Raw genomic sequence first — 12,777 nt, 5'->3', positions numbered from 1 at the left:
TTCTTCTAAGCCAACTCATTCGTTTGATCTCTTCTGGATTACGCCACAAGAACATAAATGTTTTTGCCTGGTCCGTCTCATCAATAGTGCTCTCCTGGTTATCCTATGCACCAGCCCAACTAAAGACTTTTTTTGGAAACAGAACCTCGGAAATCCTTGACGCTCTTCCTAGGAAGGCCTGGCGGCACGTAGACTCCAAATCAAACCCAGCTGACTGCGCTTCCAGGGGTCTGATGGCTGCTGACCTCATCGACTTCCATTTGTGGTGGAATGGACCTTTGTGGCTACGGGACCAGGATCAATACCTGGTAAAGTTGAATGATTCACGTTTTGGTTTATCTCTTTCAGACAAACACATTCAAGGAGAAGTCAAGTCCAACTTTTTGGCTATTGTGGCTGTTGCAACTCAGGTTCATCCACTAGATAAGCTGATCGCCCAAGTTTCTTCTTGGCTAAAGCTCGTTCACACTGTCGCCTATGTGAAGCGTCACCAAATCTGTCCTGCGGTAGGGCCTCAAGAGCTCTTACATTTGAAGAGATTACGGCAGCAAGAATCATTTGTATAAAACACGCGCAACGCTGTTTTCACGAGGACTATCAATTGCTCCTTGCCAAGAAACCCCTAAGGAACCGATCGCAGCTGGTCAAACTTGCACCAATGATAGACGAAAACGATTTGCTGAGGGTAGGCGGACGACTGCACCAATCGAAGTTGTCACGAGATGCAAAGCACCCAGATTTGCTACCAAAAACGCACCGAATCTCGAAGCTGATCCTGGAACACAAGCACCGAGTAAATCTTTATCCTGGCGTTTCTTCCCTGTTCGTAATCGTTCGGCAGAGATTATGGATAATTGGAGCCCGTAACCTCATTCGCAGAATAACACACGACTGCTTATGCTGCTTTCGTCAACGCCACCACACCGCCCAACAACAAATGGCTGATTTACCCAGCGTGCGTGTCACTCAAGCCCTTCCATTTGTCAATACTGGTTGCGACTATGCAGGTCCAATCTTTCTGAAGGATGCCAAAGTTCGGAAGCCACGTATCAGCAAGGGCTACATTTGCCTGTTTGTCTGTATGGTCACCTCGGCCATACACCTGGAACTTGCCACAGACCTGACAACAGAAACCTTCTTGGCTGCCTTGTGGCGCTTCAGCGACAGCGACAACGGAACCAACTTTATTGGAGCTAAGCGATCCCTCAACGAAATGCAAGAATTGCTTTCATCACAACGACATAAGGACATCGTCACATCCACTCTGGCGGATGATGGAATTCAATGGGTACTCATTCCCCCGAGAGCTGCTCATTGGGGAGGGAAACGGGAGTCGGCAGTTCGCTGTGTCAAACTGCATCTGCGCCAAGTCACCGGCAGCTCAACGCTCACTTTCGAACAAATGCGCACCTTGCTTGCTCAAATCAGCGCAGTGATAAGTTCACGCCCCTTATGCTACACATCTGATACCAAAGACAACTATTTATCACCCGCCCACTTTTTAATTGGGCGACCGTTAACCACCGTGCCAGATCCAGACACACACACACACCACATCCCTGTGGGCCGATTAGGATATTGGCAAATCATCCAGGCTATGCTTCAAGGATTCTGGAAGAAATGGCATCAGGAGTATTTGACTACTCTGCAACAACGTCCAAAATGGACCACTTCAACCCCCAACCTCTCGATCGATGATGTAGTTCTCGTTAAGGAGTCTAAAACACCATCTTGGCAACCTATCCAGGGAAGGACAACCTCGTTCGAGCAGTCAAAATGAAGACCTTAACAGGAGAGGCCAATCACGAAGATTGCCGTTTTGCCCAGTTCAGAGACTGTGTTTCAAGGCGGGCCGGGATGTTCCTGAACGGTTGCAGTCTTTAATAACCTGCTATCATTAGGCGCATAATGCCATCTCTATCCTATGTAACAGAAAACCGACATACATATATATATATACCTTTTTTCGTTTCTGGCAACGCTGCTACGACGGCGTCTTTTTGTGAAATTCATATCAGTATCAAGTAGGCTTCGCAACTGGCAAGAATAAAATTACATACAGTCCACACATCCAAATCGTTTATATTTCTTACCAGATATAGGGAAGTTCTTAGAATAATAAAGAAACTTGGGGGTATCTTTGGAAGTAATTTTGTTACTACCTATTGTTGGCGAGATGAGTTTCAACAGAGAGGTTCACCTCATATGCACGGTATGTTTTGGCAAAAAGACGCGTCAGAAGTGGAATCAACAATGAAGAATCTATGTCTAGTGTAATAGCTTTCCTTGATCAGTTTGCAACTGTGGATGTTAGAAACACCGATTTGGCTCCGTATGTTAAATACCAAATGCATAAGCGCGGGCATTTGTGTCTTAAAAAGGTGCGCAGACCATCTGTTTGTCGATTCGGTATTCCATATCCTCCAATGCCCCGAACGGAAATATTGAAGCCACTTCCCGGAGAAACTCCAAACTTTTCTCTTCAAGGGAGAGAAGGAGGCCGTATATTGTTGTCTGGGATTTTCGTTGTCAGAAACTAGCAATAAATGCATTCATATCAACACCCTCCCACCAGAACAACGAGTTCGTATGCTTAGACCTACAAGCGTCCTTCAAAATGTTCTTCAGAATTCCATTGACATCTTGTAAAAAGGTTTGCTGGACAGATACGAACAAAGAACAGATTTTCATGAAGGCCTGTGTTTAGACGATTTTTCTGCAAACTATGTGTTTTCAAAAAGCCGGGGAAGAACTCGTCAAGGGGCAAATAGTGACAATGAAGCTGAAGAAGAAAATAATATTTTAGGAGTAGTTTATTTCGCACTTCGCGAGAGAGAATGGAATAAGCCAAGTATTAGTAGGTATAGACCATTCAATGTCAATATATATTTTAGAGCATTAGTAATGCTTTGTTCTCTGTGGAGAGACGAACAGACAGAACTAGTGCAGAGAATTTGTGAGGAGTTTTACCAAGGGAAAGCCAATTTTGTTAGACATAATGCCATAGAATGTTTGGAAGACGCTCTTAGAAGGGCCATGGAGGAAGAGGACAATAGTGAAAAAAATATAGATAAGAGGACCGCAGTTAATGAGTAGTTAAGGGCCCTAGCTTTTCCGGAAATATCTTCTCAACTAAATGTTATAAACTTTAACAACCATGTTCAAGAAGTTGATCCGGATAACAATATCCGGATAATAAAGCTCCCGCCAATTATTTTCCATTTGACTTTCGCCTCAGCAAATTTTTTCCAACGTTGATGCTCTCTTCAGAGGTTTTTCGGTCATGGTGTTCGGCGATCTTAGACAATTGCGGCCACTATGTGATCGTTGGATTTTACAGCCGCCGTCGCATGATCCATACAGTGCTATTTTTGAATATTACCTATGAAGCACTTTTAAGTTTGTCGAACTCACAGAGATACTGCGACCAGCAGTTTGCAATTGCACCCAATAACATGGCGTCTGGCCAAATGTCGTCTGATGATACAAGATTACTTAGAACCCGAAATTCCGATGAATGTGACACAAATGACACAATTCATCTTTTCTCAAGCCATGAGGACACAAATCAGTACAATTGGGAGAAGCTCAACTCGATTCCCACTGATCATTTTGACGGTCAAAGTACATATGATGGTCTCGTTAATGGAGCCACAGGTCTTCTTAGGGAGATAGGCTTCAGTACGTCCAACACTCCGAAAATTCTTTGGGTACAATTTTTAGGTTAAAGCATAGGAGATAGTGCGCGTTCAAAGTGCAGTCACCATCAAGAGCCTTAATGGACCCCAGTTGTTAAAATTATTAAGAGCTTTCAGATTAATTCTAGCCGGGCCACTTCCATTGACCGAAAGCAGTTTCCAGTGGTACCTGCAGAAGGCATTATTATTCATAAAAGTCAAGGAGTTACTTACAGCAAAGTGGTGGTTCACACTAATAAAGGCATGCAGAGAGCTGCACTGTTGTAGCCTGCAACATAGCCACAAGTGCAGCAGGTCTTTATATTATTATTATTATTATTTATTGTTTTAGGCTTCCTAACGCTACAAGTTTTAAAACTTATAAATTACAGCGCTAGTCACAATATCATTGAACCTTTCGTCCCTTCAAGATCCGCTCAGGACTCAGCTTTAGAAGAGGAGCTCCGAGAATTGTGTTCCGCTAAGTTACTGAAAACACATTTCGTTTTTTTTTCCGAACCTTTATGTCTTTTTCCATAATACGAAAAGCTTGCACTGCCACATTAGCGATGTATGTTCTGATCATCTAATGCTTAAGTTTTCACTTTTGTGCTTCGTTGAGGCTCAACTCAAATGAAGCATATTATATTCCTAGCTCTACCCCAGCAGTACGACTAGATTGTCAGTCAGTAGTTAGCGAAGCTCGGCCAAAAAGGGTCATTCTCGTATTCATTCGAAGCGAACTTTTTGAGAATGTAAGTCTTTATTCAAGTGGTCGCCTCTTTGCTAATTCTACAAATTTAGCCTCTCCAGTGTTCGAGTTTGCCATCCTTAAGTACCGTTCTTTAGTGATTATTGTTATATATATATATATATATAAAAGTCCGACATATCCGCTGAAAAAGTTTGGAACAAAAACTAAAGATTTATTTCAGCGGCACAGGTTTTAAAATAGAAATTGTTCAGTGTTAGGAGACTTTAACTTATGGCTGCTGTAGAAGAATTTTTGATTTTTTAGCAGATGAAAAAGGTTTTAGATCATTGCTGAGTTTGGGTTCGTCTACAACCAATTGCAATTCGCATATTGAATGGGAGTTTTTAAATATTTTCGATAATGTAGCTATTAAAGTGGTTTATAAGTTAGCATAAGTAAGGCAGAGTAGGTAGTGTAAATTTGTATACATATACTTAAATATAATATTACTAACATATAAATAAAAAAAAACAAGGAAGAACGCTATAGTCGAGTACCTCGACTATCAGATACCCGTTACTCAGCTAAATAGAGATATGCAAACAGCAAAGCGAGGTTAAAATGCGCCACCTACCGGCGGTTTACAGAATTAAGCGTTATGGGCGTTAGAGTAGGCGTGGCAAATTTTTTTTTGGATCAATTGATAGGTATTGACGAGACCAATACATTTCAGTTAAAAATTTTTATCTAGCATGAAAATTGTGGGCGTCACAGGTTTTCGTGGTTTGTGGGCGTTAAAGTGGGCGTGGCAAACTTTTTTTTGGGTCAATCGATAGGTATTGATGAGTTTAAATTTTTAGTCTAGTTTAAATTTTTAGTCTAGCATATTCTGTAGGAGCCACAGTTTTGGGCGGTTTGTGGGCGTTAGAGTGGGCGTGGCACTCTGCTGAAACAAACTTGCGCTGCGTAAGAAGCTCAGGAATCTACACGCCAAATCTCAATAGCCTAGCTCCCATAGTTTCCGAGATCTCAGCGTTCCTCCGGACGGACAGACAGACGGACAGACGGACATGGCTAGATCGACTCGGCTAGTGATCCTGATCAAGAATATATATACTTTGTGGGGTTGGAAACGCTTCCTTCTGCCTGTTACATACTTCCGACGAATCTAGTATACCCTTTTACTCTACGAGTAAAGGGTATAATAATAACGAAAGCAAGATATCCGTGTGTGTGTGTATATATGCATTTATAGCAGACGGGAGACATGAGATTCGTTTAGACATAAATTATTTATAATAGGTACTGATTTCCTTTTGATTTAAAATATTTGATCAAGTCAGTTTTCTCGAGATGTCTACATCTCGCCCGCTCGTACTGCCCTCTGTTCTCCCTCTCCATCTCTACCTTGAAGTCACCGCTCCAGCTCTAATTTCAAAGTGTCGAAATAAACACCCACGCACGTCGCGCAACAACCCGAAAGTAAAGTAAGTTCTCTTGGGATTTCTTACCAGTTCACCAATCGAGCCACCCCCGCCTCAAAAATATTTAATTTGCAAATCTTTAACAGACTTAGCGCATTTTCTTCAAGGGGCAAAACTAATTTTAAATTACAAACTAATCTTTTTATTCCCAAATTCAAATTGCATTGCTATGTTTAAATAAATATAATTGTTTAAACAAATAGTTTAACGGCTTTTCCTCACACCCTTCTTGAACATCCAAGTAGAATTCTTATGTGTGTGTATATATTCCTTTGTAGCAGATGGGGAAAATGAGATTCGTTTAAATAGAGTTTATTTATAAAATTCACAGATGGTATAATGATTTCAGTCAGAAGTTAGCCACGCAGTGACGGAGACCTGTGCGAGCCCAAAAAGTATATATATGACTGACTATATATGATTATACTTTTTGGGGTCGCACAGGTCTCCGGTACTGCGTGGCTAACTTCTGACTGAAATCATTAATCAAAAGGGGTTCAAGCAAGAGTTACGCAAACATGCCTACCTGTCTATTACCTGTCCGGTATAAAAGGGACACATGCACAAGTCTGATGGCGCATGTCCATTGCCAAGATCATGGGCCTCACGCCAACGACCACACGGCTGACTGCTAGCTCTAATACGTCCCATAATAGGGGTTGAAATAACGACCGCGCAACAACTCGCAAGTAACCGACATATCTCACTCAAGGAAATATTTTCCATTTTCCGTACCTGTAATTTTAACTCGAAATAAAAGGTCAGAAGTTTATTTTGTAGCATAAAAATACATTTATTCATTTATTTTGGTATTGTGAACATGTTTTTTTATATATTGAAATTAATTTTCTGGCTTCATTCCGGCGATTTGCATAGAAGAAGCAGGCGCAGTATTACAAACTGTAAAGTGTTCACCATAATTCGTAGTTTTGAGATCATGTCCACCTCGATTCATAAAAATAGTTTTTGTGTTTAGCAGGTATTGAAAATGCTGACCAATTATCTGTCCTTTAAATTGTTCAATAAATTCGTCAATTTCCTCATGCAATTTCATATTGTTTTCTTGTAGGTCCTTACACAGCTAGTCTCAACTTTAAAATGATGTATAAATTTTTTTTTAATATTTTGGAGCTACTTTTAAAAAATGTCAAAATAATGTATACATTGTTAAGAGTACAAACCCCGCCATAAAGGTGTGTTTCACAATAGGGAAACCGGTTTCCTTTAATCCTGTTTAATGACGGGCAGCCCATTTCCTCGATATTAATGAGCTGACGACTCCCAAAAAACGTCTGTAGAAATCGTTTCTTTTCGACACCTTTAATACAAATAACTTGTTTTCCGCCTGTAATTGTCCTTAGATACTTTCGAGTTTGTAGAAAACTGTTTTCTCCATCGTTCCAAAAAATGTTGTGATGTGTATTGGTTAACCTAATTGCAGTCTTTCGAGATTTTGTATTTAGCAAAGTAAAATCATATGGTGGTTCTATTAAAAAACTATTATTCAAGTTTGGATTCGAATACAATTCCAATTTCCTTTAGAATGAAATTAATATTATTATCAAAGAAACGTTGAACATCAATCGAAACAGTATCTTTTAACATTTTTCTAGTCCGTTTATTTAGATTATAGGTGAGCATACTGATTCTTACTAAAATCAAAATTCAGATTATCATAGGGATATGACTCAGAATTCAAGTGAACTTTCAAGTTTAATAAATTATTTGTGATAAGTTCTTCATTTAGTATAAATCCAATTATTACAAATTTTGGTTTTTCGCGGTTAGCCGACAATTTCACATTCCAGCTGTGTTAACTCCCTCACCCCAATGTTGGGTTAGCATATGAATACCAACTCCGGAATGCGATTGGAAGGCTTATACCACTTTTAATAATATCGTACATCTTAATTTTTGCAAAATCGCTCGGAGTTACATGGCGAATTTTCGAGGTTATATTCGTCATTTCCAATCTAAAAGTTTTGTTAATTTCTGATTTGTTTAAACACATCGCCAAGATTCTTAGTTAGCATCAACACTACTTCATGTTTACATTTTAAAAAAACTTTTTTGTTAATCTCAGAAAATCATAACAACTTTTTGAATGGTACAGAAAAGTTGAAGTGGGGTCCCATAGAAATTTCGTCTCCAGTGCTTCATCCAGAATTTAAAAGATATTGACTTTGAAGATTATCCAGAGATATATAATTTTTTAGGCCTAGCAGTATTTTGTTGGTTACTTTCCGTTTAGTCTTGTTTTTGGATGATTTCTTTTTATATAGTACCTGTGCAGTACTCGGTTTTGGATGGTTACTATCTGAATAGTATCTGTAAAGTACTTGGTTTTAGATGGTAACTAACTGTTAAAAAGTGTCATGAGTTGTTATAGTCTCTTATTAAGAATTATCAAAGCACACAAGCTAATGTTTCTCAGATGTGTTAGCCAAACACACTTGCATCGAACTATCATTACCTGACCGTCACCAAAATCACATGCCCAAGACCGAAGGCGTAGGACGACTGATAAGATCATACATCTCAAGTCCATTGATCTCATTGAATAAAATACTTTCCCTTCATTTGTACCTGTAGTTTTAATTACAGTTAGAAATAAATTTTGTAGGATCATTTAATATTTTTTTGTATTATTTATTATTGTGAACATATTTTATTAAATTCATAATTAAGTATATATATTATATATATTTGTATATAATAAATTTTCTGACTTCATCCCTCTGTAAGAAATATATCGGTTATTAATCTTCGTTCCAAGCGCAGATTTTCGCTTGGTTTCCATAGATAGATGTAAAATAATTCGCACAATTTAATGTTTCTCAGATGTTGGATTATTTTTAAAGAATTAATTTGTTCTATCCCATTTTATAACATTATAACATATTTTGAAGACATCCTAACCTAACATTGGAGTGTCTTTTAACTTAAGTTTTGATTTAAGTTTATGACAGAGGTGTTGGGACCTGGTATCTGTTTTTGTTGCCAACTCTTTTTCTAGTTTTGTAGTTCTATTCTATTTGTATACTAATTGTATGAGTTAGGTATCATTGTCTAAGATTTTGTATAGCTTTAATAAACTCTTTAATTACAATACTCATCTGGGTATCGTGATTCATGATGTCGGTTGAGTTGCTTGGACTTTGATTCCTAGCTGTTGTTAACTGTTATGAGCTATTATCAGATGGTTACTATCTGCTTAGTATATGTTTACTAGTTGCTTACTAGTTGTCATAAGCAGTTACCAGCTGTTTAGTATCTAGTTTCTATATGTTTAGTAGATGTATATAAGTTGTTTACTAGATGTTATTAGCTGGTTACTAGCTGTTTAGTATTTGGTTTCTATCTGTTTAGTAAACGTAAACAAGTTTTTACTAGATGTTATTAGCTGGTTACTAGCTCTTTAGTATCTGTTTACTTGATGTTTACTAATTGTTATTAGCTGGTTGCTAGATGTTATTAACTTCCACGAGCTGATATAGTTTTTTGTTAAAAATGATTACAAATTCTTGATCACTAGACGAATTTTGATGTGAAGTACAAACTTACACTCTGATTTTCAATGTGTTTGCTGTATACGTGAGAAAGAACGCACAACCAAAATATCTAAATATTGAAATATAAATCTTAGAGGAACATGTCCGATTGTGTTGGGAAAACACAACAACGACTATCAGATACCCGTTACTCAGCTAATGGGACCAAAGGGAAATGGAGATATGCAAGCAGCAAAGCGAGATGGAAACGCGCCACCTACCGGCGGAAGACAGATTTAAGCGTTATGGGCGTTAAAGTGGGCGAAGCAAACTTTTTTTGGATCAATCGATAGGTAATGACGAGACCAATACATTTCAGTTAAAATTTTGTATCTAGCATGAAAATTGTTGGCGGCACAGGTTTGGGTGGCTTGTGGGCGTTAGAATGGGCGTGGCAAACTTTATTTTGGGTCAATCGATAGGTATTGACGAGAACAATACATTTCAGTTAAAGATCATTTTTATGAGAGAAGACTAATACAGTTTTTGGTAATGTAGATGGGCACATTAAAACTCATTACTCAATTAGAGAATATCAAACAACTAGTTTTATCAAGCATTTTAATGGAAAAATGAAAGTATGGAATTAATATATATTTTTTTTAATATCCAAATAGAAGATATTTTCATTTATTTTTTTTTTTTTGGTCAAGGGATAATATTCCATGAATTTTTTTCATTACCTTGACTATTGCGCCTGCGTCGAGGGACTTAAGCAATCCTTTGTAACATAACTATTTGTGTTGTTGGTAATAGTTATAAATGGTTCGCAAATAAAACATACTTTCCTAATTATATTTTTTATGACTTTTTTTATGAAGGGATAATATTCCATGAATTTTGTCTATTACCATGACCTTTGCGCCTGCGTCGAGGCATTTTAGCAATCCTTTACACCACCACCTGTGTTTATTGTAAATGTAACCAACTTGACTTTGAGGTTATGGTACGGTTAGCAATGGGTGGTTTACTTAATGGGATTTAAATTATCGGTGACAAATTTATAAGTGAAAGTCACAGACATTTTGGACAAAGGATACAATTGGTCATTTAGGTGTGGGTATACATATTTGTTATGGTGATTGAAAATGGGATAGCCGTAGTGTTTTTGTTTTAACTGTATTAAGCCGGAGAGATTTTAATTACTTTTCCAATTATAGTTAGTTTTAAATCGTTTTTTGACATTCATATGTTTATTTCTTTCTAAACATTTTATTGTAGCTAATAACTATAGTTATGGAATATAAGGCAAACTATCGTAGTTAAGGATACATTTATTATACCTACATAAGATTAAAGAATATGATAAAAGGAAATGTTTTAGTTATGCAATATACTAATCAGAGTGTAGTATGTACTAGTAGTTATATATTCTTAACATCTATCATTATGAATTATAATTGTTTATCAAAACAGCTTCTAAACAGCTCTTATACAGCTTGTGAACAACTAAATTCTTAATTAGTTTTGCAATCCCAGGGTACATATTTCCCCAACATAATCGGACATGTTCCTCTAAGATTTATATATCAATCTTTAGATATTTTGGTTGTGCGTTCTTTCTCACGTAAACAGCAAACACTTTAAAAATCATCGTGTAAGTTTATTACTTCACATTGAAAGTAGTCTAGTGATCAAGAATTTTTAATCGTTCTTAACAAAAAACTATTAAGTTAAAAACAATTCGTAACCAGGTAATAACAATTAGTAAACATCAAGTAAAGAGATACTAAAGAGCTAGTAACCAGCTTATAACATCTAGTAAAAAACTTGTTTACATTTACTAAACATATAGAAACCAGACACTTAACAGCTAATAACCACCTAATAACATCTATTAAACAACTTGTATATGTCGGATCTTAAATTATGGTAGTTAGTGTAAAAGCATTAAATCAAATGCGTGTACCAAGTGGCAATTCTCGTCTCTGCACTCTAACGGTTGTTTGTTAGTACGCTTTGTTCCGTCTATTCGCCAGATGGTCAGTATAGTTCGATGCGAACATGAGAAAGAAAGTTGTGAGAGGTTAGAGGTTTGAGAGAGAGATGCGCACTACGATTGTCGTGCGTGTATCCTTGAGCCATTGCGAGAGACAGAGACACAAGTATGCGCGTTGCAGCATTTTCGGGAGGACTTTTTCGGTATGCAAGAAGGCTGGCGCGCATTCTCAAATCGACTGTGGTGTGCTCAAGGATATTCGCCGTATACAATATGCGCAAAATATGGAAAATCAAATCCATAACCCTACATCAGAAGTGGGATCGGTGCCAACTCCTGCATTTTCTGAAGATCAGTGACGTACATTTATGGAACTGCAGAATCGCAATTTCGTTGAAATGTGTAAAGCTATGCAAGCGTCTGTGCGTCCACAAAATCAAGTGGTTTTGCCAAAATTTAACCCAGATTTAACTGAAGCAGATGCGACTCAATGGTGTGCAACGGCAAGCATTATTATGGATGAACAGCAGATTGATGGCAGCGCACTTATCATGATGTTGAGTAGTTGCATGCAGGGCAGTGCTTCAGCGTGGCTTGCATAGATCTGCTATCCCGGCATTAATTGGGAGCAGTTTAAAGAACTATTTATACAGCGTTTCGAGATTAAGGAAACGCCGGCAGCTATGTTCCTGAATCTGCTGAACAGCCGTCCAGCCCACAACGAGTGCCCTGCAGTGTACGCAAGCCGTATGGTGACGTCATTGACCACAAAATGGCGCAATATGAACGTCGAGGAAATAGCTGTATCCACGGTACTTGCGCATATGGCCAATTTTGAAAACCGTTTGCAGCGTATGGTGTTTTCGTCAAATGTACAAACTAGAAGTCAACTCCAGATGGAACTGAGAGCATTTACCTTTGACAAAAAGCGGAGTGCTGGAAGTACTGATGGTAATAGCGGCGACTGCAAGCGAGACAAAATCGTGCGCCACTTATGCAAGAAACCAGGACATAAAATGGCGGAGTGTAAATTGAAGCGGTCTGGATCGGAGAATAAGCAGCATCGTGACTTGCAGAATGTTACCTGTTACCGGTGTGGACAACTTGGGCATCTTGCGAATCGGTGCACGAACAATGCAGCTAAATCTGGAGCAGTTACTGAGAAGAAATGTAACCAATGTTTTGTGGCTGAGCCAAAAGGAGTTATGACACACCAGGGTGAGATCTTTCCTATTTGCTTTGACTCTGGAGAAGAATGCTCGCTTATGCGAAGTAGTGTTGCCGAAAAATTTGATGGCAAACTTATTAATAATATAGTCATAATACGAGGTATTGGCGATGCTTTCCATTTCCAGTAAGCTACAAAAACTATCTAAATGCATTATTAATGGAAATATTGTAGAAATACTGTTTCAGGCCATAGCAGATAAGC

This window comes from Drosophila suzukii (genome assembly GCF_043229965.1).
Source record: "Drosophila suzukii chromosome 2 unlocalized genomic scaffold, CBGP_Dsuzu_IsoJpt1.0 scf_2c, whole genome shotgun sequence".
In the NCBI taxonomy this organism is placed as follows: Eukaryota; Metazoa; Arthropoda; class Insecta; order Diptera; family Drosophilidae; genus Drosophila; species Drosophila suzukii.
This window is presented reverse-complemented; position numbering follows the sequence as displayed.